The sequence below is a fragment of the Stegostoma tigrinum genome, chromosome 30 (genome assembly GCF_030684315.1).
Source record: "Stegostoma tigrinum isolate sSteTig4 chromosome 30, sSteTig4.hap1, whole genome shotgun sequence".
NCBI classification, from domain to species: domain Eukaryota; kingdom Metazoa; phylum Chordata; class Chondrichthyes; order Orectolobiformes; family Stegostomatidae; genus Stegostoma; species Stegostoma tigrinum.
Genome location: NC_081383.1, coordinates 38349658 through 38376980, shown reverse-complemented (window position 1 = coordinate 38376980; position 27323 = coordinate 38349658). Strand labels below are relative to the sequence as shown.

The following is a 27323-nucleotide window of genomic DNA, read 5'->3' as shown; positions in this document are numbered from 1 at the left end:
GGACCTGAGATAATAAGGGTGCCAGCTGCAACCAGGCTGACATGGATTAGAGGGGGGAAGTGAATGACTTTGTTGGATTCTCAGGGAATTGTGGGAGATGGAGTTGGGGTGTCACCAATGACACAAACCTAGGTGGAGTGGCAGGTAGTGTTAAGTCAGCAGGAAGACTGCAAGAAGGATTTGGCTGGGATAGGAAAGTTAGCCAAGAAGTGGGGGGTAGAATATTCTGCAGGAAAATATGAGGTTTTGCACTTTGGCAGGAAGAATAGATTATTTTTTTGATGGGGTAAGGCTTCAGAAATGTGAATCACAAGGGGCTTAAGAGACCTAGTTCAAGGTTATCTTCAAGTGAATGTACAGGTACAGTAGTAGTTAGGAAGGCAAAGGCAATATCAGCATTCACTCCAAAAGGGCCAGAATACAAGAGCAAAGATGTACTGCTGAGGCTGTTTCCTCCTCTGTTCGGACTGTATTCCAACTATTATGAGTGTATCTGAGGGAAGATGTGCTGGTGTTAGAGGAGCTTTACAAGAATGATCCTGGGGGTGAAGGGTTATCATATAAAAAGTGGTTGAGGACTCTGGGTCTGTACTTGATGGAGGTTGGAAGAATGTGAGGGAAATTCATGAAAAACTATAGGATGCTGAGAAGCCGAGATAGAGTGGATGTGGAGAAGATATTCCTACGAGTTGGAGAGACAAGGACCTGAGGACACAGCCTTAGACCAAAGGGATGACACTTCAGGCTAGGATGAGGAGGAATTTCTTCAGGTAGAGGGTGTGAATTTGTGGAACTCACTGCCACAGAGAGCTGTGGAGGCCAAGTTATTGAGTGCCTTTAAGACAGAGATAGATATGCCTTGATGAGTAAGGGGATCAAGGGTTACAGGGAGAAGGCAGGAGAATGGGTTCAGAAAAATATCAGCCATTATCAATGGGTGGAGTACACCTAATGGGCTGAACGGTCTAATTCTGCTCCTTTATCTCATGGTCTTATCATTTTGGTCAAAAGTTTAGCAAGGAGTTTGACTAGATTTTTAAAACTTTCATTTTTCCTGTGTATCCATAAAGATTATGTGAGTAAGATGCTTTTGAATTCTTTGGTTTTAATGAACACTCTCAGTGGATTTCAGATACAGGGGAATTTCAATTTCTCGTGCAGGGAGTCAGCTGGACTGAATCCTGCTACATGAGTCCAATCCAAAAACTCTTTGACTGTCTGAACATCTGAGTCTTATTTCTGCATGCCATTAACTCAGAAATGATGGTATTTTGTCGTATGTAAACTGCTCAGTTTTCCTGCTGTTCTGTGCCATGTTGTTTCCTGCCAATCACTGAATGAAATTACATATTAGCCCTTAGGGACAGTGTCAGTCTACAGTCTGATCACATTAAACTCTGTTTCCAGGAGGGCTCCCAGGTACACCTTATTTACCTCCGCAACCCTATTGCACTTATACATTCATTGCACTGGTGTTAGAAAGAAGTTCTGAGCATTTGTCCACATGATTTTAGGATGTTAAATTTCAATTCTTTGGAATAGACAGACTCTCAAAGTGATTGCTGGCAGTATTTAAGATATCGCTCAGCAGCAGCTGTACATGCAGGATATTGTCTCTCCACAAGCTGGAGAATGTAGTCACTCAGATATTACTGTGGTTACATGCATCAAACACAGAATGATATTAACTTTTTATGTGTAGCTATAGAAATGTGCAGAAGCTGATATTATCCCACTTTTCAAATTGCAGCAGGCAGCTAAAGTAATGGCATCGAATGAGTCAACATCAGCAGAAATGGTTCCCTCTTTCTTTCAGGCTGATTCAGAAGAAACTGCGATTTTACACATTCTCCTTTTCACTGTTGGATAGACTGCATAGTTGGCAATTCCACACAGATTTCCCTTATCCTTAGCGATTTTGATGTAACCTTCTTCACCCCATTCTGTCCCCCAACTGACAAACAAGAAAAGGAAATTGGCATTAACATTTCAAAGTTGTTTCAAAAGATAGTTGTGAAGAATTGAGTTATCCTGGGAGCGGATTGAGATCTTTTGAGACATTAGATTTAGTTCAAGTATGTTTTACCTGATTTGAGTCAGAGAGTTGAGTGGCACAAGACTACAGTAGTGCAAGCTGCAAACCAGAAGCCAGGAGTTATATCATTGTGATATCTTACATAGGTTTTCAGTACCAACAGGGAGTGTGGATTCACTACAAGCTTCCAAATGGCATGAGGGGAGATCCTGTGAGGGGAGACATCTCAAACCGGAGCAGGTAGCTAGGGAATAAGTGGCACAGTGGTGAGCACTGCTGCTTCACAGCACCAGGGATCTGGGTTCAATCCCAGTCTTGGGTAATTGCCTTTGTGGAGTTTGTACATTCCCTCTGCATCTGTGGGTTTCCTCTGAGTGCTCAGGTTTCTGCTTGCCTGCAGCCCAAACATGTGCATGTTAGATGGTTTGGCCATGCTAAGTTGCCCATTGTGTCCAGGAATATGTGCAGACAGTGGGCTAGCTATGGGAAATGCAGGGCTATAAGATAGTGGGGTGGGTCTGATTGGGATGCTCTTGTGGGGGGGTGGTTGGTGTGGACCTGATGGGCCAAATGGCCTGTGTCCACACTGTAGGGATTTTATGAGGGAGATTAGTGGCTGTGGCCTGCTGTCCTTATAGGGGTGAAGAATTTCCGAAAGTTTTTACTAACAACATCCTGAGGTTGCCTGCCACAGGAGGCTGTCTGAGTGGTGGGTGAGTCGATAGTGGCTCTAGGTTCCCCAATCTCTGTCCATTCACGTACACATATGTTCTGCACTGTAGGGTTACTCTACCCTAAAAACATTCCTCCAAATACTATCACCGCATTGAAATGTCACCAAATTATTGTACCACCCATTGAGCACTGATAATATCCACCTGAATGAACCATATTTTGTACATTTCCTATCTCCACTCAGATTTTTTCCCCTTTGAGGAATAGGATGAAAGTGTGCAAAGGATTTGCAGATTTATTATGAACTGTTGGCAATAAAGTATCTGATGAATGTTCTTGACTAGCCAGTCCTGGGGTGAAGCTTGAACTTGGAGGTTTTTGTTCAGATATGGCAGGAGGAGCCTTCCTACTGAACCACAAGACCACCGACTTGAAACATTCCACCATCCGATCCAGCCACCACCTTCTCCAATTAAAACTGAAAGAACTGCAGATGCTTTAAATCATGAAAAAAAAACAGAAGGTGCTGGAAAGCTTAGCCGGTTTGGCAGGATTTGTGAAGAAAAAATCATAGTTAATGTTTCGGGTCCAGTGACCCTTCCTTGGAACTGGGCCTGAATCGTTAACTGATGTTTTCTTCACAAATGTTGCCAAACCCACTGAACTTTTCCAGCACCTTCTGTGTGTTTTTTTAATCTACCTCCTCCAACCATGATATTATCCCAGGCAGCTCTACCATTAAGCCTTCACATCCAGATAAACACAATGTTTCATGTTGATTAAACATATACACGGTCTGCAGCACAGAGACAGGAAATTCACTCTGTGCCAGTGTTTCTTCTTCACATACATGTCCTCCCTGTCCCCTTGCTCTAACGCTGTCAACACCCCCTTCCGTTCCTTCACCCTGCTGTGTTTATCCAACTTCCTCTTCAATGTATCTGTGTCATTCAGCTCAACCACATTTCATGGTAACAGTTTCCCCATTAACACACCCCTCTGGGTAAGGAGATTTCTCCTGAGGTTCTGATTGGATTCATTCATGATTATCTTATACTCAGAAGTAGCAGTTGCTCAAAACTCTTAGCTGGATAGTTGCATTTGTTGAGAGACAGTGAAACAATGAACAGTTCTGGCTCTTGTCCATCACTGAGAACTGGGAAAAGTTCGAAATGTGATCGGTTTTGAGCAAGGAGTGGGAGGGATGAGGTCAAAGTGGTACAGGTGGAAGACAGGAGGGACTGAATGACAGAAATGGACAAAGGGAATCGAAGTGGAGCAAGAAAAGAAAGCAGAAGTGTACTTGGCTGAAAGAAAAATATTCAAACAATGAAACAAATGGAAAGAAAATGTGGACAACAGTTTTCATCACTTTCAGTGAAATGCCATCACAAAATTCATATTCTCCTTCCCTTTAGCATTTCCAAGGGACTATTCCCTCTGTGATTCCCTGGTCTACTTTTCAGTCACCCTGAACTCTCCATCACTTTGTATGACACCGTTCCTTGTAAATACAAGAGATATCACACCAACCCTTATGCTCTCTCCTCCTTATCCGAGGTCCACATCATATCTCCTCAAAGTGAAAGTGATTAACATGTATTTTTAATCTAATTGATCTCCATTCCAAATGTGGTTACCTGTACAATGGGGGGATCAAATGCAGATCAGGTGATTGCTTTCTGAGTAGCTCAGTCTGCCCACTGCAAGTGCCCCCTGTTCACCCATTTTACTTCACCTTTCTCTAACACTGACATCTCTGCCTCTGGCCTGTGCAAGGTTCCAGAAAAGTTCAAATTAAGTTTGAGGAACTGCACTTCAGCTTTTGATCAGGCAATGTAAGCTTTCTGTACTGAACGTTGAGTTCAACAATTTCAAACTATAAATTCTACTCCCATTTTATTTCCTTGTTTCATATTTATTTCCTTTAGATAGCCATACATTTATTCTAGAAACATCTTTAGTTCCTCTTGCTTTTCCTGTTGCATTAGCTTCAGAAAATAGTATTTTCTGTCATTGATAACAAAGTGTGGAGCTGGATGAACACAACAGGCCAAGCAACATCTCAGGAGCACAAAAACTGACGTTTTGGGCCTAGACCCTTCATCAGAAATGGGGGAGGGAGCGAGGGTTTTGAAATAAATAGGGAGAGAGGGGGAGGCGGACCAAAGATGAATAGAGGAGAAGATAGGTAGAGATAGACAGACAAGTTAAAGAGGTGGGGATTGAGCCAGTAGAGGTGAGTGTACGTAGGGTGGTAGGGAGGGGATAGTTCAGTCTGGGGAGGACGGACAGGTCAAGGGGGTGGGATGAGGTTAGAAGGTAGGAAATGGGGGTGAGGCTTGAAGTGGGAGGAGGGGATAGGTGAGAGGAAGAACAGGTTAGGGAGGCGGGACGAGCTGGGCTGGTTTTGGGATGCAGGAGAGGGAGGGGAGATTTTGAAGCCTGTGAAGTCCACTTTGATACCATTGGGCTGCAGAGTTCCCAAGCGGAATATGAGTTGCTGTTCCCGCAACCTTCGGGTGACATCATTGTGGCACTGCAGGAGGCCCAGGATGGACATGTCGTCTAAGGAATGGGAGGGGGAGTTGAAATGGTTCGTTACTGGGAGGTGCAATTTTTTTATTGTGAACCAAGTGGAGGTGTTCTGCAAAGCGGTCCCCAAGCCTCCGTTTGGTTTTCCCCTGTCTTTCATACTCTTTTTCTTTTGTTCTGTCCTACTCACCCCTTGTTCAAAACTGTTGCATATTTAACTTCCTCCAGTTCTGGTGAAAGTTGTCAGACCTGAAACATTAACTCCTTTTCTCTTTCCTTTTAGATCCCGCTGAAGTTTTGCCAATGTTTTCTGGTCTCTGTTTTCTGTTTTTATTTCACATTCCCAGCCCCCACAGTATTCTGCTTTGCCACTATTTTAATGGCTCCTATTTTGAAGGCCCCACAAATGGAAATATTTTCGCTCCACCTATTTTATCAAACGTTTCATTATCTTAAACTCCTCTATCAAGTTACCGCTTTGCTTTTTTTATTCCTGAAGAACAAAGCTCCTCTCTGTATGACATTTTCTGATAAATATATTCTTTCGGTTCTAGCGTCCCTCTTGTGAATTTTTACGCACCTTCTTCCGTGCCTTGGGACAGCAGTGGGAATTTTCACGAATGTTTCCCTCCCTAGCCCGGAAACACCAGGGATAAATCCAGTGCTCTTGTCACTGCCCCAGCTCTGATTAGCTGTTTGTTGTTTCTACATCGTACATACCTGTTCTTAACCAGCCAATAGTTCATTCTACGCTCCCTTCCATATCCAACCAAGAGCACTGCATGGCCACGGCATTGGGTGCAACTTGGATCAGCGTAAACTCCTGTAAGGAGACACTCACCTTTAATGTAATGTAATTGTCAAATATATAATCATAATTTCCTTCCTGTGCTTATTGATGTGTTTTACATTCAAATTGTCTTCTGGTCTATAATGCTCTTTGCAAAACGTTCTACTCTGATGTTACTCTGTCTCACTTTTACTAATGTTTCCCAGTGTCCTCACCTGTGCCACCCACATCTCCTCTGGAACACATGGCCTTTTACTGTGCTTCTCTCATTGCCATCCTCTTGACCCTGCAGCACCAATTCACACCTAATTCCCTTTCACAGACTTTCTCTTTTCTTCTTTTTCCAATGCCTTCCCTCCCAGCACTCATTTGCTTTGCATTTACTTGACCACAGCCAGGGTGAGGGTCTAGGTCTGGGTGGGATGCTGTTTTGAGGGTCAATGTGCACCCAATGTGTTGAATCCCCTGGTTTTGATGACTCTATGATTCTAAACACTTCAGTAGTAAAACTTACCTTTGATAGGTTATATTATTCAGAGCTGATTCTGGCACCATGATATTAACCTCCTTGAGAATCCTCTGGGTCATACTGTGTGAGGACATAGTGGAGGGTGATGGATGTGAAGTTCCGTCAATAAAACTATCTTCTCCTTCTGATAGTCATCAGCTCATGTACTTCACACAGACATCACATTGGCTGGAGACTCCCTGCTTTGCCTCATTTCAGAAGAGCATGCAGACAAAGAGAGCAATTGCATCTACTTCAGTGAGCTCAGCAATATCCAGAGGGTGAGGAGTAGGAGCTTGTGAAGACCTCACATCTACAGGTCTTGCCTGACAGGACAAGCACTGCTCCAGACTATTCTCACTCCAAGCTGAGAACTGCCTGAGCAGGGCTTGCCCTCATGAGGAGTTGGATGGCTATCTCAGCCTAGCTGATGTCAGGGCCACAGCTACCCTGATGTTTTTAGACAGCTGGCCACTTCAGGAAGCAGCTGAGGATATCTCCTCATGCTGAGCACATACTTACATTCCAGATGTAGCTTTCTTTTTATTCATTCATGGGAGGAGGGCCCTCACTAGTTGAGCCAGCATTTATTGCTCATCCCTAATTGCTCAGAGGGAAGTTAGGAGTCATGTGAAGACCAGACCAACAATCAACAATAGATTCACAGTCATCGTTTGACTCTTAATTCCAGATTTTTATTTAATTCAAATTCCACCATCTGCCATGGCAGGATTTGAACCTGGATCCCCAGAACATAGAACATAGAACAATACAGCGCAGAACAGGCCCTTCGGCCCTCGATGTTGCGCCGACCTGTGAACTAATCTAAGCCCCTCCACCTACACTATTCCATCATCATCCATATGCTTATCCAAGGACTGTTTAAATGCCCCTAATGTGGCTGAGTTAACTACATTGGCAGGCAGGGTGTTCCACGCCCTTACCACTCTCTGAGGAAAGAACCTGCCTCTGACATCTGTCTTAAAGCTATCACAGAACATTACCTAGGCCTCTGGATCTACAGCCTAGTGATAATACCACTAAACCATCACCTCCCCAATGTGATGACGTTTTCCCTAAATTGCAACTGCTCATGAAGAAGAGTCTGGACCCAAAACATCAGCCTTCCTGCTCCTCTGATGCTGCTTGGCCTGCTGTGTTCATCCAGCTCTACAGCTTGTCATCTCAAATTCTTCAGCATCAGCAGTTCCTAGTATCTCTACTCATAATCTCCCCCGTCCCTGTCTTGAGGAGAGGCAAGGAATGTGGGCAGTGTTGGGGCCACCTCTGCAGGTTTGCCCTCGGTTCAGGCTGCCATCTACTAAAGCCGCAATGTTTTGGGTGTATATTGTTACCAACTTATTGAGGTTTTCAACAGAAAAGGGCACTCACTCTATCCATACTGCATAACAAGCAGGGACAAAGCTGGAGGTATCCAGCCATGATTCTTGTACCTTAGGGAACTCACAGGTTCCTGTATTATTCTATGATTCTCAGGCAATGCAGGGTTGTTTGCTGGGAGATAAGGGGAAACCCCCATCCCGTCCTTCAAACATGGCTGATGACACTTGTCGGAAAACCTCAGACTATCAAAGAACAAAGAAACTTTGCTTCCTACATTTCCACCAGGGTCATAGCGGAATAGACCATTGATTTAAGACAAGGTTCTGACGCTTGGCCAGTCTGGTGTGGGTCTTGCAGAATAGCCCAATGAAAATGGGCCACATCACAGTGGTATGTTTCACAACAGGAACTAACGAAAGGGGAATGTCTTGGATATAGATGAAACCAGGCATTAACAGCAACGATGAAAGGAGGTGATGGTCTCGTGGTATTATCACTGGACTGTAAATCTGGAAACCCAGATAATGTTCTGGGAGCCTGGGTTCAAGTCCCATCATGGCAGTAGGTGGAATTTGAATTTAATAAATATCTGGAGCTAAGAATCTATTGATGACCTTGAATCCATTGTCAATTGTCAGGGAAAAAGCCATCTGGTTCACTGATGTCATTTAGGGAAGGAAACTGTCATCCTTATCTGATATGGCCTACATGTGACTCCAAACCCACAGCAATGTGATTGCTTCTTAACTGCCCTTTAGACAATTAAGGATGGGCAATAAATGCTACCTAGCTAGTGACAATAAAGGAAGTGAGGACATTGACCAGTAAAGCTATCCAAGAGAACACAACTCAACCCACGTGGCACAGAGCATGCTCAAATTGAAACCTGTTTCCAGGATGAATGAACTGTTTGGACTTTGTTACACTGTTCAAAGATCCTGTTGACAATCAATCTGGGCAGCAATCTCTGCTTAGTGCATGCAATATGGGGATATTGAGCTTTTTTGACAGTCATTGGCATTTTTAAAATATATGCAATGCCATCCATCTGATTGTATGTGTCATGCACTTGTGTGATTCTTGTGTGATTCTGAGGGCAGTCCATTCTATTCCCTTTGAGCATAGAGAAGGAGGCAGAGTGGTATTGCCAGGATAGAGTCCTCCCCATGGTGCAGGGGAACCACATCTCAGCTGTAGCATTGACTGTGACAGCTACCTGCTCTCTCTGCCTTCTCAATGTCTGCCTGGAGGGCCCCATACTTCGCTTAAGGAAGGGCACCTCGCTTCTCGTGTTCACCTCCTGTACTAAGGTCCCCATTGCTGTCTCAGAGACCCTTGGGGCTGCTGCCTGGCCTGTTGCTCCATTTTCATTTCCCGTTCTGCTCAGAGTTTCTTCTTGTGTTCAAGCCCCTGTCCCTTGAAGGGGGACAGGATTGTCTTTCAGTCATGTGGACTGCTTTAAGTGGTGCCAACCTCACACTTGGGCTCAATGCCAAGGTGTGCCTTCACTCAGCAGCACATCATCACTGAGCTGCACCTCACAGTCAGTTACGTTAGTGACAGTGCAAAATTTCTGAGCTGCTTGCACCATTGCAAAAAGGAGTGGGTAAATTCCCCATCGCCATTCCTGAGCACAGTTTCCAATCTGACTGAAATGGTTTCTGACAGCACTGGGCTGCCTGTAGCATGGGGGAGGAGGGAAACATGAATAAGGGGACGAGCTTTACAGTTCCCCTTATACACATCGAGACAGCATTAACACCAACAAACAACTTGACAGGGAATGTGTGCATACGTTTGACTTTGAAAACATTTTATGTGGAATTTGTAGATTGTCCAATTAATATACTTTGTCCACACAGTCTATTTCTTACCTTGTTTATAGAAGTGGAAGGTCTTTGGACGAGCATTAAGCGAAACAGCGATTGGTCCAATTCTTCTCGAAGCCCTCGCTAAACAACGTTCTCCTCTTTGTATGTTTCTGTATCTGGCGACTTTGGCAACAATATTACTTTTCTGAAACTTGCAGGATCCTTGCTAATTGTTAAAAGGAAATATTGAAAGTTAATGTTCAAGAATAGCTTGCCAAAGTTCTACCGACAAGTTTTCAGCCTCAGACACTCACAATGATGCAGTGTTTTGCTCATCAAAATATTTAAATGAAAATGTGCTGCATAATCCGGCTTCCATATTTACTGATGTTATTGTCCATTAAACAGACATTACTGACTGTCTCCACTGACTTCATGAGACAGACAGAGTGAATGAAGATGAGGCAAGACCTTTCTTTTGGAACATCATATCTAATGATGGCCATGCACCTGCCTCCAAGTTTCATAACCCAGAAGTAACTATTGAAGAGTCTCCCTCTTCCAGACTAGAGGCAAGGTTTGGGCCAGTGTCTCACCCATTTACCTTTCTGAAAACTTAGTTTGCTTCCAGAGAGAAAAAAAACAGGGTGGAATTTAATGCACTGCCATGTGCTGAATTTGCAGTGGGAGAGGCAGTAGCTAATTGGACATGAGGGTGACAAGCAATTGGCCATACCCTGAACAAGTCTGTGATGGTCACTCTCTGAATGGTCTGCTTAATCTGCCAGCAATTGAGGCTCTGAGATCAGCAATGGTTGACCACTTGAACGTCTCCCCCAGCTGCTTTTGGCATGAACCCATATAGGGAGCACAACAAGAAAGTTGCTGTGATGCCACTTTCTAGCTCCAGAAGAGGGTCCTTATTTTATAGAGGGACCTGGTATTGGGAAATAGGAATTACTGACAGCCTCCCACATGCCAATCATACACATTGTACACCCTGGGACCTTTTTCCTGCCACCACTCACCCTCTTGTCTTTTATTTGGCAATCACACAAGACCAGGAGGTTTTCAGTGGAGATTCAGGATGTCATTACAGGATAAGGGAGAAATAAGAGAGAGAGCTGGACCTGTCCTGAATGCTGATATTTTCTCAGCCTTCCTCAAGCTACCAGTGCAGTGGCACTGACAGAAACCTGGGAGCATATTCTCAGTGAAGGATTGATCCAGAGTAGGATGTCACCTGTCATTTGATCAGTGCTGGGTTACACTGTCTAACACCATGAATGCCATAAATATGTTGTACCTGGTGAATTTGAAACAGATTGTAAAGTGATTTACCTGTGCTGTGTATGGATAAGTTTTTTTCCGACTCAACACCGTTTCTTCTCACATATCAAAAGGCTGACTTTTTATATTCACCTCTGCATCCATGGCTCATTGTGTCACAATCAAGCAAGTTCTGTTCACTCAGAGAAATCAGTCTTCCACAGACCTTTGCCCATTGTCCTTCAATGGCACCAGTCACGCTGAAAGCCCAGCAAGAGCCACAGGGCCCCTGGTAATGACAGAAATACAATCGCAGTAAGACATGCTGATGTAAAAATAAAATCCTCTTTTCATCCATCATCAACTGGAGCTCAGATTTACATCAACGATGTTCATTAATTTTCTTCATGTGTTTCCCAGGCTTTGTGCAAAACACCATAGAGTGCGAGGGCCAGAGTAATGGGATTTACGACCGCCATTGGATTTCCACGTGTATATCAGGGCAGCTGCGCATATGTGAGGCTGGGAGCTCCCTGAGATCAGTCTGTAGCATTTTATGACCTGTTGGAAATGCACTCCCTTAATGTGTTGCTGGACTCTGATCATGAATGAATCATTCAGGTATTTCCTCATTTCCTGGGAGCACTAGTGATTCTTAAATTACTACTCACTCTTGGGTGATCATGTTCACATTATCGATTTTTTCAGAAATACATTGGTTTCATTAACATCTTTGAGGGAAGGAAATCTGATATCCTTACCTCTTCCAGGCCATACATGACTCCAGACATATAATGTGGTTGACCCTTAACTGCCCTCCGAAATGCCCCGGCAAGTTCCTCATTTCCAGGTGCAATTAGACATGGCAATACATAATCGCTCATCTAGTGATATCTACATCTCACGAATGAAATTAACAAAAACAGCCTGATGGAGAAACCAATGGGAATGGGCTGCATGTGTCTCCATGAGAGCAAGGTCAATGGCACAGATTCAGGAAATGGTTGACAAGAAGGAATTGACTAGTTTAAGCTTCCACACTAGATACTTTGAAAAGGAGCACAAAAAGTATCAGAAAGGCACACAGCAAGGAAGAAAACACTTTCTAGCTGATGGGCATTCACCAAGTTGAAGGTCTCCCATACAGTGGAAGGGGGGTAACAAGACAGTGCAACTTCTTCTGCCAAGAGTATCTGAGAAATAAAAGATCCACCAATGGAGAAATGAACCACAGATCAAAACCAGTGCTCTCAGCACTGATACTAAAGATCTAGCATTCTTGAGAATTCAAACAGAGTGCATATGATGACTTCAGCTTGTACAAGGGGGCATAGCTACAAATTGAGGGGTGATAGATTTAAGACAGATGTCAGAGGCAGGTTCTTTACTCAGAGAGTGGTAAGGGCATGGAACGCCCTGCCTGCCAATATAGTTAACTCAGCCACATTAGGGGCATTCAAACAGTCCTTGGATAAGCATATGGATGATGATGATGGGATAGTGTAGGGGGAGGGACTTAGATTAGTTCACAGGTCGGCACAACATCGAGGGCCGAAGGACCTGTCCTGTGTGTATTGTTCTATGTTCTATGCTCTATGTTCTGAAAGAGTTTTTGAAAAGTCTGGACCCCATGAAGTGATGAAGCCAGAGTTCTTGGGCACCGGTAAAGGAAATACCATCATGTACATGATTGTATAATTGTCAATCATAGGAAAATGTTGCACATGTTAATGGTACTGAAAGAGTTACTGTTCACCTTAAATTTGATTGTACCCATTCCACTGATGCTACATTGCTGTGTGTATGTGGAGAGGAGTTTTATCCTAGCTTTCAGAAGGAGCAGGGATATCTGCACCAGCTCCTGAGGTGTTGGTAATTATGCCTGAGCAGACATAATAGTACTCATTGCTGACATGATTTAAGCCTTCGTGCTGCCTGAGAAAAGTGCCTCTTCTGGCAGATGTGGCAAATACCACAAGGTTTTGGGAATGGTCATTTGGAAATTGCTGCTGCACTGAAAGCCCCAACCAATCAGAGGTGATGGCACGCTGGTATACAGTTACTGTGAGTTGTCCTGACAGTCCTCAGCATGTAATTGGGATCTCATTAATTCAAACAGCTTCAGCAAACATGGGCAAGGAAGGCTCCTACTGATTAATACCTGCTGGACTAAACTCATTTGATGAATCAAGGATCATCCACATTGAACATCATTTGGAAGAAACATTTCAGGTGGCAATGGCACACTATATATTTTGGGTGGGGACGTCAATGCCCATCATCAAGAGTGGCTCAGTAGTGCCTCTAATATAACAAGGTGTAGAGCTGGATGGACACAGCAGGCCAAGCAGCATCAGTGGAGCAGGAAAGCTGATGTTTCAGGTGTGGACTCTTCTTCTGATGTGTGACAGACCTGGGCAAGGCTTGAAGGATGTCACTGCAAGACTAGGTCTATGGCAGGAAACCAAAAGGGACAAACTAATTGACCTCATCCTCACTAATCTATCAGTTACAGATATACCTGTCCATGATAATACTGATAGGGCTAACTATTGTCTCAACTTTGTGGAGGCCCAGAGCCATCTACGTGAATGCTATGCTTGAATCAATTTGATTCACTCTGTTTGATAAAAGAAGCAGCTGAAGGCAATGAAAAGTGCAAAGAATCTGAGAATGTTCTAGCAATACTGCTGAAAACATGGACTCCAGACCTTGTCCCATAGCCATGGCATTCCAATACAACGTTAACACTGACATCAAACTAACAATATGAACAATAATCCAGGTATGTCTGATCCAATTCTAAAAAAATGGATAAATATAACCCACCAATCACTAGCCTGCAAGTATACTCAGGATCATCAGTAAAGTGATGGAAGGTGTCAGTAACAGTGCTATCAAGCATCACCTGCTCAGCAATAACCTGCTCAGTGACGCCCAGTTTGGGTTCCACCAGGGTCACTCAGCTCCTGGCCTCATTACAGCCTTGGTTCAAACATGGAAAAAAGAGCTGAACCCAGAGGTGAGGTGAGAGTGACTGCCTTTGACTTCAAGGCCACATTTGACTGAGGGGGGCAGCAAGAGGTCCTCTTAAAACTGGAATCAATGGGAACCAGGGGAAAACGTCTCCATTGGTTAGAACCATACCTGGCAAAAATAAAGTGGTTCTGATTGTTACAAGTTAATAATCTCAGTCTCAGGAAAGGCCTGCAGGAACTCCTATCAAACAGAGTGAATCAAATTACAGGAGTAATGTTCTAGATCTAGCCATCTCCTATCCTCAGGTCAGAAATGGGGACGTTTGCTGATGTTTATACATTCACAGCTCTTCAGACGCTGAAGCAGTCTTTCTGCATACACATCAAAATGTGATCAAGTTCTCGGCTTGGGTTGATAGGTAGCAAGTTATATTTGCACCACAAATGTGTCAACTAACAGGACCGCATCTAAACATTGCCTCTTGACAATTTTATCAAGAATTTCCCTCAGTTCTGGGATTGACATTGAGCAGAAACTGTCCTGCACCAGCTTTATAAACACTGTTGCTGCAAGGGCAGGTAAGAGGCAGAGAATTCTGTGACAAACGACTCATCTACTGATTCCTCAAAGCCCATCCACCAACTACAAATCTCAATTCAGTTGTATGAAGGAAAATTCTCCACTTGCTTCAAATGGTGCAGATCCAACAGCACTTAAAAAATTCAATGCTATCTCGGACAGGTTGGTTGGTACCCCATCTAACATCATCAATTTTCACTCCCTCTACCACAAGTGGCAGCAGAGTTAATTATTTGCACAATGCCCTGCAAAAAGTCACAATTCTTTGAATGACACCTTCCAAACCCACAAAACATACCACCTGAAATGACAAGAGCAACAGGTGCATTGGAGCACAAAGACTTGCAAAACCCCCTCTTGGCTACACACTATTCTGACTTGGAACAGTATCACCATTCCTTCACTGTTGCTTAGTCAAATCCTGCATCTCCCTTCCCCACGGAGCATAGTGTGACCCAAGTACTGCAGTATTTCGAGAAGGCAAACTCACCAACACATTCTCAATGGCAAATGGCAATGGGACACAAGTTCTGGCCTATGGAGTCACAGAGAAGTATAGCCTGGAAACAGACCCTTCTGACCAACCAATCTATGCCTCCCATAATCCCAAACTAAACTATTGCCACATGCATGTGCTTGGCCCATATCCACTCAAACCTTTTCTATTCATGTACTAATCCAACGTCTTTTAAAAGTTGTAATTGTACCCACATCCACCACTTCCTGTGGAAGTTCATTTCCACACACGAACCGCCCTCCATATCAAAAAATTGACCCTCATGTTTTTTTTTCAATCTGTCTCCTCTCACCTTAAAAAATGTGTTCCCTAGTCATGAAATCCCACCTCCTGCCGAAAAGACAAATACCATTAACTTTATCTACACCTTTTACTATTTTATAAACTCTTGTAAGGTTGCTTCTCAACCTCCTATGCTCCAGTGACTAAACTCCCAGCCTATCCAGCATTTCTTTACAAAGCAAACCATCCATACTAGGCAACATCATGGTAAATTTCTTCTAAACCCTCTCCAGCTTAATATCATCCCTCCTATAAGTGTGCAACCTGAACTGGACACAATATTCCAGAAGCAGCATTAACAATATCCAAAGAAAATTTAAAATAAATGACAGTGAGTTCAAAAAGAAGACAAGCTCTGATGAAGTGCGCTGTGAACAATGGAAAAGACAAATTAGAGCATGTGTGAGGCTGTTGCTAAGCTCACTGATCAAAGAGAAAGGGGAGCTTTACCTAATCTCTGACTCAGGAAGGCGCTGGTGTGTTCTGCCTTTAGCACCTACAGCCTTCAGCCCAACAATTTATTACGAAGTTGGGTAGAATACTGGTGGATTGGGAGGCAAGAAGCTAGGATTTGGTGTTTGTAAAATGCTGGGGAGGAAACATGGTGTTGTCCCTTGAAATGATGGTGTGCTTTTTCTGTGCTGAAAGACTTAAAATGGAGGTTTATGAGCAGCAGCTTGAAAGCTTGCAAGTACAAAGAGAGCAGCTGAATTAAAATATTTGTATAGAAAGGCAGAAATTAGCAGGCCAAGCAGCAGTTTTTAGCAAGACAACAAGCTTTTGAATGTAGCCAATCAATTTGAACCAGGCACTTAGATATCAAAAAACAATTAAATTTAAATCTGCTGGTTTTGACAACATGGGCCCAATCCCTTTGTAAGAAATATTGATATGTCATTGAGCGTATAAGAGAAGAGGACAACTGGAGAAAGCCCAGAACTAACTTACATCCGCCAGAGCTAACAGTCCTCAGCTTTCAAGAGAGAGTCATTGGGTCTCACAGCTCCTCTATTTCTTAGAGAAAGCACTATCTAAATGGCAATGATACCCATGGCACAACTAGTTAACATTCCTGACAGCAGAATCAATAAAGAAGACATTTCTGACAGAAGAGTTGACAAAGGCGGAACAGAAGACACATAACCTATCTGTAATTTCAAGAGACTAAACTCTTTTTTCATATAAATGGGACTTATATTTATTGCAATAGCATACTATTAGAATCTGGTTTTATTTGGGAATAGTTAGTAGTGAAAGGGAGTTTATTCGGTTCGTTAATAGATTTTTAATTTGCTCACTGTTAGAGTTGGATAAATAAATTGTTCCTTGTTGGTTGTAAAGTGAGTGCCAAGAATTTATTTTATCTCACCACTAGAAGTTGCTGAAGGGCAAGTTACACCACTTTTTATAATCCTTTGACAGGTTGTAGGATGGGATGTTCCTTTTTGGGCGTTTCAGCTGCAGTTCTCAGAAAGGAGCTAATCTTTATAACACACTGTAAATGAACTGAAAATTGTAACAAATCTTGCAAAGTGTCAGATTGTCTTTCCTTGCACTTCTGTTATCTCTGCTCAGGATGCCAGTCTGGTGTTTATCCATACTTTTGGTTTCAACCAATCTTCAATTTAAAGTAGTACCACGTTCCCAGTTTAATATTGTCCTTGTTCTTTTAATTCCACTTTGATCACTGTCCTGTTTGATTTCAAATTAGAAATTCTTCAACTCGCTCTATATTTCATTAGCGTTGTCACTGTGTACTATTGCTGTGACTGTAATTTCAGATGAGGGCAACAACCCCATTGATCAGATGGAAGGTCAGGTTTGACTCTGCATCCACTGGACCTGGAAATAGGATCTGAAAATGGAAATTAACTTTGCTTACCAGTTGAGACAAGCTCATGATAACTTCAAGATTTTTTTCAGACTGAGCTTTCACAAGTAATTAATAACGGAAGAATTCCTGCTGATTGTTACCTGACTTTTCATTTGAGTAACCAAACCCCTTTTACGCCAGTCGACAGCTCTGAGTTTCAGATCATCATCGCCTTCTTCAATTTCATTAGATTCAAGATCGTCAACATCTTCATTAAAATCATCTCCTTCATCAACATCTTCTTCAGTTGAGTTATCAGCTTCAGCATGGAAGAATCCATTCATGATTTCATTAAACTCTTCAGTGGTCTAATGATCAAACACAATGACACTCACTTATGAAATGAGTAACTTTTGAATGGACATTGCTCTGGACAAAGATCAATAACAACACAGAGATACGTTGTCACCTGTTCACGGGGTTTAACCAACCGAGAGATCAAAGCTGCTCTGGCACTCCACTCTAATAGGCACCATGCTGTGGTAACTTCTAAAACTTTTCACTGCATTTTTCATGCTGAAGTACAGATGGCAATAAATTTCTGTTCTATTCTGCTCTATTCACTACTACTGCCTCAAATAAAGAAATGGAGAAAAGGTCGGTGAGTCAGTTTCTTCACAGTTCAATGTAAACTTGAACAGAGGGCCTGAAGGTGATAAAACATTGATCTGGACTATTGTGCAAATGTTCAAGATGGCAGCAGCGATTATAAGTATGCCTCACTTTGAAATAATTTGAGGATATGATCATTAAAATGCTACAAAGCACTTTCATTACGAGGGAAATGGGTTAAATCTCCCCCATGATGGTTGACTTTATCAATGTTTAACCAAGCTGTCTGGATAAACAGCATCTCACATTCCACCATCAACATTGCCACAAACTCCTGGTCACTGCTAAAGCAGTAGGTCTGCAATTGGCCTCAGGACCCTTGAATCTAAGAGGAGAAAGTTAGACAGTGTTCCTACTTCTGATCACTCTGAGAAGTAGTGTTACACAAGTATCAGTTCTCACTGTAGCAGGTGAGGGCCAGGGGAAGATCCATGCAGCTGGTGTGTTGAGTACTGTCAACACTGTCGTCTTGAATTTGGTGGTGAACCTGTCCATTATCTGCTTTATATTTGGAAAGAACTGCAGATATATGAACAATGCCCCAGCCCATGGAACTACCTGTTTGACAGAAGCAGGCAGAATGTAATGGGACGTAAAATGGAAAGGAGAACCTATCTTGCCTGAAATATATGTTGGTGAGAGAGATTGAATTCTTGGTTGAAATGAAGTTTTATGATAACGTTGTTCATTTAGTAACAGCACCACAAAATTCAGCATCTAGTAGAGCCCAGATGATACATTTTGTACACACCAGATCTCCATACTCATTCATTCCCACAGTGAATGTGTGTTTCCCCATCGGGTACTCCAGGTTATGTTGTTCAATGTATCTCATGTTGTCCTCCCATACCATTCTCTTGTAGTTCTCTTCATCCTGAATAAAGATGTTAGATTAATGAGGTGTCTGTATCTTTCATTAAATAAAATAAAACGATAGCCTTATAAATCCCTGCATGAAACCTGAACTAACAAATTTCAGTTAGGTTTTAATTATTCGATCCATATTGGAGAAGTTGCACAATTCTCCTTACTCCCGCACACAAAGCATAATCCGTTTGATCTTCCAGTCTGAGAGAGTGAAGTGGAAAGTGTAGCTGGAATAAAGAGCTGGAAAAGATCAACATCTTTAATCATGAACAAATCATTTGAGGGTGAGCAGAAGAAAGTTAGACCGTGGAGGATGAGTGTTACATTTCACAAGTTAGATTTTGTCTCCTTTATTTCATTAATCATGCAGATGTGTTCAGATTGGTGTGTACAATGACAATGTCAATGTGAGCATATAATTTAGGCCATTGGGCCCCTTGAGTCTGTTCTGTACTATTAATAAGATCATGGCTGATCCGATTACTCTACGCATTCCCATCAAACTCTGAATTATGAACATTAATATATTAAAATCAAAATATTACATTGAATGCATGGTTCAATAACTACAATTTTTTTTAAAGCTGGTCTGAACTTTCTAAAGGTGTTGTTACTGATTGCGTAGTAATTTCACCAAAGGTCCAATGGAATGCCAGTAAGCTGAGTTATTGAGGGCAGAACCTTGCATTAGGTACTCTCAATCTAGTCGCGGGCACAGAGACGGGAGTTACTTCAGTTCAGAGGTGCTCGGCATTATTTCCATGGTCACACGGTTCTCTGCTCATCACACATGCATCTGGAAGAAGAACGGTAAATCCCATGAGGAAGGTGGGTAGGGACTTTTAACCCTTGCTGTGACAGTGTGAGGTCTGGCTGGGCACCAGACATAAACCAGAATTAAAGGGCAGCCAGACAGATTTTTACTCACTGCGAGCAAGGATGATCAGTCAGACTGTGTCAGTCACCCCATACCCTTTGAGACGTATTAAACATGGCAGAATGTGACACAGCAGTTTATTGATGACTCACTGGAGAGTTGTCTGCCGGGAACCTGGGAAAGACAAGGATGGCTGTTCCCAAGGGATGATGGTAGATAGCCCTCCCTTCAGGCTAAACCGGCCTAAACTGCCAGAGTCACAGTGAGAGTGACTGTCTATCTGTTGTATATAAGAATATGGTTGCATTACAGGTTGGGGATGAACTGTGTCCTGTGCACCAGAAGGACAAATAACACCATCTATTGATTACAAATTGACAATCATTGGGGTATCACTCTGTCAAAACATGCTTTTGCAGAGCGATTCAGAAATAAGAGGATCCCATGCAAACCTCAGGAACAGACGGGATATGTGCACTGAATGGATGACAATTACTTTACTCTGGCCAAGCTCTTTCAGTTTCTGGACAGTGGTCCTCCTTACCCAGTGATTGCCTTTCCCATATTCCCACCTTCACTTCATTATGCCCTGGGCAAGGAAAACTTATTTCCGACAACCTGGCCTTTTAATGATAAGCAAAAACATGAAATAGGTTTGCTGATGCCTGCCATTGGGACGTTCCACCACATTTTAATTCGGGTAAGTGAATGACAGGTTCACTACACCATGAGGGTTCAAGATTTTGGCCTCTTGCTCATTTAACCCCCCTTTCAACTTCCATTCTGTCTCCTCTGGGATATGAAGGTTATACCCTAAGTCCTTGATGTTTCACTGTGAGTTTGGTCAATCTTCTACTGAAGTTAGAGGGTGGGAGAACCCATGAACACCAATGCATTTTCAATTTCAGTGCATATATCCATTCCAACTGCTTCTCCCACTTTATCTCCAAATAAGAATTGTCAATAATTTGTGATAACAAGGTGTAGAGCTGGATGAACACAGCAGGCCAAGCAGCATCACAGGAGCAGGAAAGCTGACATTTTGGGTCTGAACCCACCTTCAGAAAGGGTCTTTTCTGAAGAACGGTCCAGACCCAAAACATCAGCCGTCCTGTTCCTCTGATGCTGCTTGGCCTGCTGTGTTCATCCAGCTCTACACCTTGTTATCTCAGATTCTCCAGCATCTTCAGTTCCTACTATCTCTCAATAATTTGTGAAATGTGTGGAATCCCACCCTTTCAGAGTGAGCTGATTGTGTGAAATAGATACTTGCTGGAGAAAGTTACCCTTTTACCTCAGTGTACTGCTTTTCATGTTGTGATTTCCAGTTTTTCCAGTCTTCATCCAGTCTGGAATCAAACGTGTGGCCTGAGGTTACAGCCAGAATACATACCATCACAAAGCCCAGAAACAGAGCGAATTTCATGATGGACAATCTAATGGAAGAAAACCTTTGTTGTTAGTGGACAACATTTAGAGATTATATAGAGATTAGAATCATTCAGAAATGATGTAGCTATTATTCTGCAAAAACTACAAAGTGAGCAAATAGTATCCTGGTTATATATTCTTCATTTGCCCTCCACTTTCATCTTAATAGCTTTATGTTGTATTTATTGCAAAGTCACCACGAGCTTCTGTAGTTCAGTGTATTTCCAGAAACACAGACTATTCTCAGATACTTGAATGTCAACTCACTGAAAACATTAAAATTTGACAATGCATTGTCAAAACAAAATTAATCAATGCATTGTGATAAAAGGTGTACTGTTATGAGAATTAGATTTTGTGATTTAGTTTTCAAAATAGAAGCAGATGGACATAGGTTGGTTCTGTGAAGATACTTTTTAAATCAGATCAGAAAGAAATTAAAACTGTGTCCTCTGTGTATAACTGAGCATGTGATTCACTCCAGAGTCTGAGAGAACCTCTGTATTGTTATTGGCTAAAATCATTTATACTGTTAAGCTGATGACAAAATGCAAGGTCTCAATTCAGACGAATCAAGCTTGGAGTGGGGGGAAACAAGTCACCTCAGCAAAAGTGGTTTCCAATTTGTGAAGAATCCATGTTGTAGGAATTAGAATTAGAATAAGGCTCATGGCCACATGAGCGCAGTAAAACATTTAAAATTTACAGAAGATATATCCAAAGTGAAAAAGAATTTTAGAGTTTGAGGCTCTCAGAATTGAAAAAGGTTCCTGCCAACAGAGAGCAAGAGTAGTCTTAAGATTTAATCTCTGCAGTGTAGATAGAGGCTACTTGGTCTATTGGTCTACACTGTTGTCTGAAGAGCATTCCACCCTATCCCTGCAAACTCATATTTCATACAGTTAACCCAAAGAGCTCCGCACACTGTGTGGCAACTTAATGAGGCCATTTCACCTAACCTGCACATCTCTGGACTGTGGAAGGTAACTGGAACATCTGGCAGAATCCCACATAGACAGTCACCCAAAGCTGGAATTAGTCCCCAGTCCTGTGTGGCTGCAGTGCCAGGCACCATGCGACCATGCCAGCCCAGACCACCCATTACACAGTTAAAAGTGAAGAAGAAGGTTTAGCTTACAGGAGGACACAGATGGTTTAGTCAGTTTGACTGTTTGACTGATTGATTTATGGCAGCAGTGTTTATGATTGTGTTAAGGTCAACTTTGAAGGGCATTGACACTCACATGTGTATCATATGGAGCTGTGCTAGTCTCTGCTGCCATCTGGGAGGAACATGACCTCATGGGAGCACACCCTTCTGCTGGACTTCTGAGTCAGCACTCAGCAAGTCCACAATGTCTCAGCAATAAAGGATTGGTTGAGTTAATTAATGCACAATTCCCATATATTCTCGCATAACTCTATTCTGAAGCTTTGTCCAGGAAATTGAGCGGGAGGTAATTGAAGCATGGCATTTTCATATTTTATTGAAAAGGAAAGAAACATAAAGGGCACATGTAACAAAGTCAACATTCCTTTAAAACGAGAAGTACCTCATAGACTCATGGCTCTGAGTGTGCAGACATCTTAATCTAGAGATCTAGGATCATAAAATCCCTACAGTATGGAATCAGGCTATTTGGCTCATTCTCACTCAAATTTAGTTGCTGTTTGGTTCACTTGGGCCTATCTGTTTTGCCTAACTACCGTTTTCACTTCTTCAACATGAACATCACTTTTGTTGTCTCTCTCAGCATCTCTATCAGATTCCACTTCTTACTTGTCTGAGGAGATCAATGGGTGGTCCAATTTCCCCTCTGCTACGTTGTCCCCTGTCATTGAGCTCAGTTCCACAGGGCAAGCACACGAGCATTACTCTGGAGATCCCGTCTAGCGAGTTCTGGCATGCTCCTAAGTGGTCCACATAACAGAAGATCATTTTCGATCAAATAGATTGTCTGTTCAATGACGTCTACAGAGCATTTACTTTTCTCATCCAAATCATGAATATATATTGCAAATAATTGTCACATCCCAGCTCTGATTCCTGTGGCATAGGTTGACAACCATCCCACTTATCCCTTCATAGTTAGTTAATCCTCTATTCATGTTAATGCGCTGTCACCAACATCATGGACTCTTATCTTATTACGTAACCTGATGTGTGGTAACTTGTTAAATGCCCTCTGAAAATCCAAACTTATTGTATCAATTGTATCCCTTTGTCTATCCTGCTTGTAACCTCCTCCAAAAATATATCAGGCATCATTTTGCTTCATGAACCCATGCTGACTCTGCTTGACCTTATTATATATTTCTAAATGCGCTGCATTTTCATCTTTTTATAGTAGACTCTTAACATTTTCCCAGTAACAGATGTTAAGCTGACTAACCGATAGTTCCTTGCTTTTTGCCTTGTTCCCTTTTCAAATAAAAATGTTACATTCACACTTTTCAAATCTCTGGGACTTTTCCAGAATCCAGGGGTTCCTGGAAGATTACTCCTGGTGCATCCACTGTCTCTGTAGCTACCTCCTTTTGTGTTCGAGGATGTATCCCATCAGGTCCAGGAACATTACCTATCTTCAGCCCCATCAGTTTGCCTGATACATTATCCCTCGTCATATTTACTGCATTTATTTCCTCACCTCCTTTTGTCCTTGAATATTTTGCAATTTTGGAATGATATCAGTGTCTTCTGCTGGAAAGACTGTTGCAACGTATTTAAAAACACTTCTCTGCCATTTCCTCGTTCTTCATTATTATTTCCCCTGTTTCATTCACTGAGGGCCGATGCGCTACAATGAACTGCCAGACATTGATTGCACATGAGGCATCTGATGGAAGGTACCTGACTGATAACCTCTGTGTGGCCATCCTCTGCAGTCACAAACATTGAATGCTTCGTGCCCTTGTGGATGTGAGTTACCATTTAATAGACAATGGAACATACTCCAATGGAGTGCAGCAGATCAGTCATCTTTTTGCAACACTGGTTCCAGGTGCTGTTGAATCACCCAAAGGTGCTGACCTTTCCGGTGTATTAGGCATGTGGGGATGCCAGATACAGGCTGGCTGATTCTTCAGGAGTGCACAATGAAGTGCTAACTCTAGTACCTTCTGGGTGTAGCCCCTGGAAGTTGGAACCTGGAAAGTTCCAGCAAGAGGGCAGAACTTCCTTCAGAGCTGGTGATGGGATTTGGTGTTTTACTTGTGCACACACTGAGGTGAGCTGAGAAGACTGTAAGCTCATGAACAGCCTGGCCTGCCCCTAGCAAAAGTTCCTCCCACTATTAGAACTTACACCTCACATTTTCCTGAAAGTAAGGTACCTACCATAACCACACAGCTCTCCCCCTGACCCACTTCTAATTCCAAGAACATGCCCTTATTCACCTTTTTTTAAAATTGGGTTACAAAGCTATCCTGCATAAATTATCAGAATGATATTCCTTCTCCACTTCACCAACCTCTTCCGACCAATTAATATTTCCATTGTTCAAACCTCTCTATGATTATTAGCCTAGACTTTTCATTCAATTCTCTTTATTTCATTAATTCCAAGGATGTGAACATCACCGCCCAGGGTCAACATTTTGGTACATTCCCTATTGTCTGTGATGAAAAGTCACATTCTTTAAACCACAACAGGCCATTAATTGTTGAGAAACTGTTTTACCCAGAGGCTGTTTAAAATGTGAAACTGACAGCCACAGGAAGAGTTGAGGTGAAGAGCAGAGATGGATTGTGGGTAAACTAGATAAGCAGATGGGGGCGCAGAGGAAGGGAAGGACAAGCTGATTGGGTGAGATAACAAGGGTTGGGAGAAGGCTGTTAGTGTCAAAGAGTCACAGAGATGTAAAGCACAGGAACAGACCCTTCAGCCAAACTCGTCCATGCTGACCAGATATCTTAAATTCATTTAGTCCCATTTGAGAGCATTTGGTCTATATCTAAAACTATTTATAGAACCATGCAAACACCTTTTAAAGGTTATAATTACCCATCTCCACCACCTCCTCTGGCAGCTCATTCTATACAGAAAACACCCTCTGTATCAAAACGTTACCCCTTAGATCTCTTCTAAATCTTTCCACTGCCCTCGGGAGAAAACCTTAACTGTTCACCCTATCCGTGCCACCAATGATTTTGTAAATGTCTATAAAGTCATCCCCAGCCTCCAACGCTCCAGGGAACATAGCCCGAGCTTATTCAGCCTCTCTCTGTAGCTCAAACCCACCAATCCTGGCAACATCCTTGCAATTTTATCTGTACACTTTCAAGTTTCACAACATCATTCCTGTAGCATGGAGATCAAATTTGAATGTAGCATCCCAAAAGTGGCCTAACAGCCACAACATGACATTCCAACTCCTCAATGTAGTGACTCATAAAGGCAAATGTGCCAAAATGCATTTTTCACTAGCCTGCCGATCTGAAACTCCACTTTCAAGTAGCAATGCACCTGCACCCCAGGACTCTTTGCTCGACAACACTCCCCAGGACCCTACTATGAACAGTCTAAGCCCTGCCCTGATTAGCCTGACACATGGCTCATGTGGAGTATAAACACTAGCATGGACCTCAGAGGCTGAAAGGCCTGTGTCGGAGCTGTGAATGCATCATAATGATTTGTAGCTTTCACATCACCACATTCTCCTTCATGTAGACAGCAATAGAAGAATGAAGGAACAGGAGTAGGCCATTCAGCCCCTCAGGCCTTACAGTCACACATTAGGCTCTGAATTCAATGAGTTTTGACAGGCATGATCTTTCCGTCATGAATCCATGTTGGCTCTCCATGACTAAATGAAAATTTTCAAGGTATCAGTTACCCAATCCTTGTTGAGTATAACAGGCAAAGTAAGTGAACTTAGACCTTTGGTTAGTACTTGGAAATATGTCATTATCACAATAACAGACTTGTATGAAAGAAGGACAGGACTGGCCTCTGAACGTCCCTGGATTTTGATGTTTCAGGTGTGATAGAAAGGGAGGAAAAAGGGGTGGGGATTTGCATTACTGGTAGCGGAGTATCTCACAACATCTCTCACACAAGGGAGTATCTCACAAAATACTGACACTGAAGAATTTCTCTCCTGTTGAGTCCGGACATTCACACAGAACGAGCATTGAACACAAGCCATGCTTCGCAATTAACCAATGAAGACCAGAAAGAATGAGGCGGAAACCTCATTTCAGCAAACTTACCGTGGAGTGATCCCCTGAATGCAGATCCACCAAACACCAAGTAGACTCCCGCATTATATAAACGGAATCTTCCAGGGTGCCCACTCATTCAGACATGTGGCAACCTCAGCGATTGGGAAATTAAAGAGCAAGTTAGGAGCCATTATTTTGCTATATTGCTGAAAAAGCAAATTCCTCTTTTGCAAGGATGAACAAAAAGAATTCTTTAAAATGTGAAACCTTACAACCTCCTCCTCCTTGTATTTCAGATTATTTAACTCAATGTTGTCACATGTAAGGATTGTGCACAGCTTTAGAGGAACACAGGTCTAACTTATAATTGTTACAGTGGATCCGTTCATTCTTCACTCGTTTGGGTGAATTCTCATTATCAATAGAAATAGTACAAGCGCTGGGAAGGATTTGTAGACAGTTTATACTGAAGTGTCATCATCGATCAAGCTATTCATGGTCCCAGTGTTGAGTAGCCTTCCACTACCTGTTTCAACATCCACGAGACACCCCACAGAACAACACAAGAGTAGGCTGAGGCTATCCAGCTCTTCTAGCCTGTTCCACCATTCCCTCGAGATAACTTCTCATTTGTGAACTTTGTTTCCAAGAAACTTTAGAAGAAGGACCAATGTCCCTTGAACACAACTTCCACTGGAATGTCCAGACCCCAAAGAAACACATCATTCTGTTCTCATACAGAGTGTAATTTATTTCCATAAGTTATAGCCTCTCCAAGGTATAACATATCTTGTGTTGCAATGTGTTTGAAAGCATGCGCACATCTGTGTGTGTGTGTGTGTGTGTGTGTGTGTGTGTGTGTGTGTGTGTGTGTGTGTGTGTGTGTGTGTGTGTGTGTGTGAAACACATGATTGAGGACAGGTTTTCTCTTTTTAATAATGTTTGTGACTGAGTTCTTGATTTAAAACAACACTTTTCTTGCTGACTCAATAGGTTCTGACTTCATCATTCATACTTTTACACATACTGCAGAGAGTCATACAGCACAGAAACAGAACTTGGTTTCAACCAGTCAATGCCAACCAGAATTCCAAACGAAACTAATTCCAGCTGCCTGTGCTTGGCCCACATCTCTTCAAACATTTTTTACTCATGTACTTATCAATGTAATAACTG

General features: G+C 42.5%; 1 long non-coding RNA gene and 1 pseudogene across 1 annotated transcript in view; one reads left to right on the top strand and one right to left on the bottom strand.

The window, feature by feature from the left end:
- The window catches only part of LOC132206095 (uncharacterized), a 30563-nt gene extending 11858 nt beyond the window's left edge, over positions 1–18705 (top strand). Inside the window, exon 2 of the long non-coding RNA XR_009442816.1 lies at positions 17106–18705. This is a non-coding gene — a long non-coding RNA (uncharacterized LOC132206095). The remainder of the gene's footprint in view (positions 1–17105) is intronic.
- LOC132206094 (procathepsin L-like) lies at positions 1557–26236 on the bottom strand (annotated as a pseudogene).
- Positions 26237–27323: the final 1087 nt, after the last annotated feature.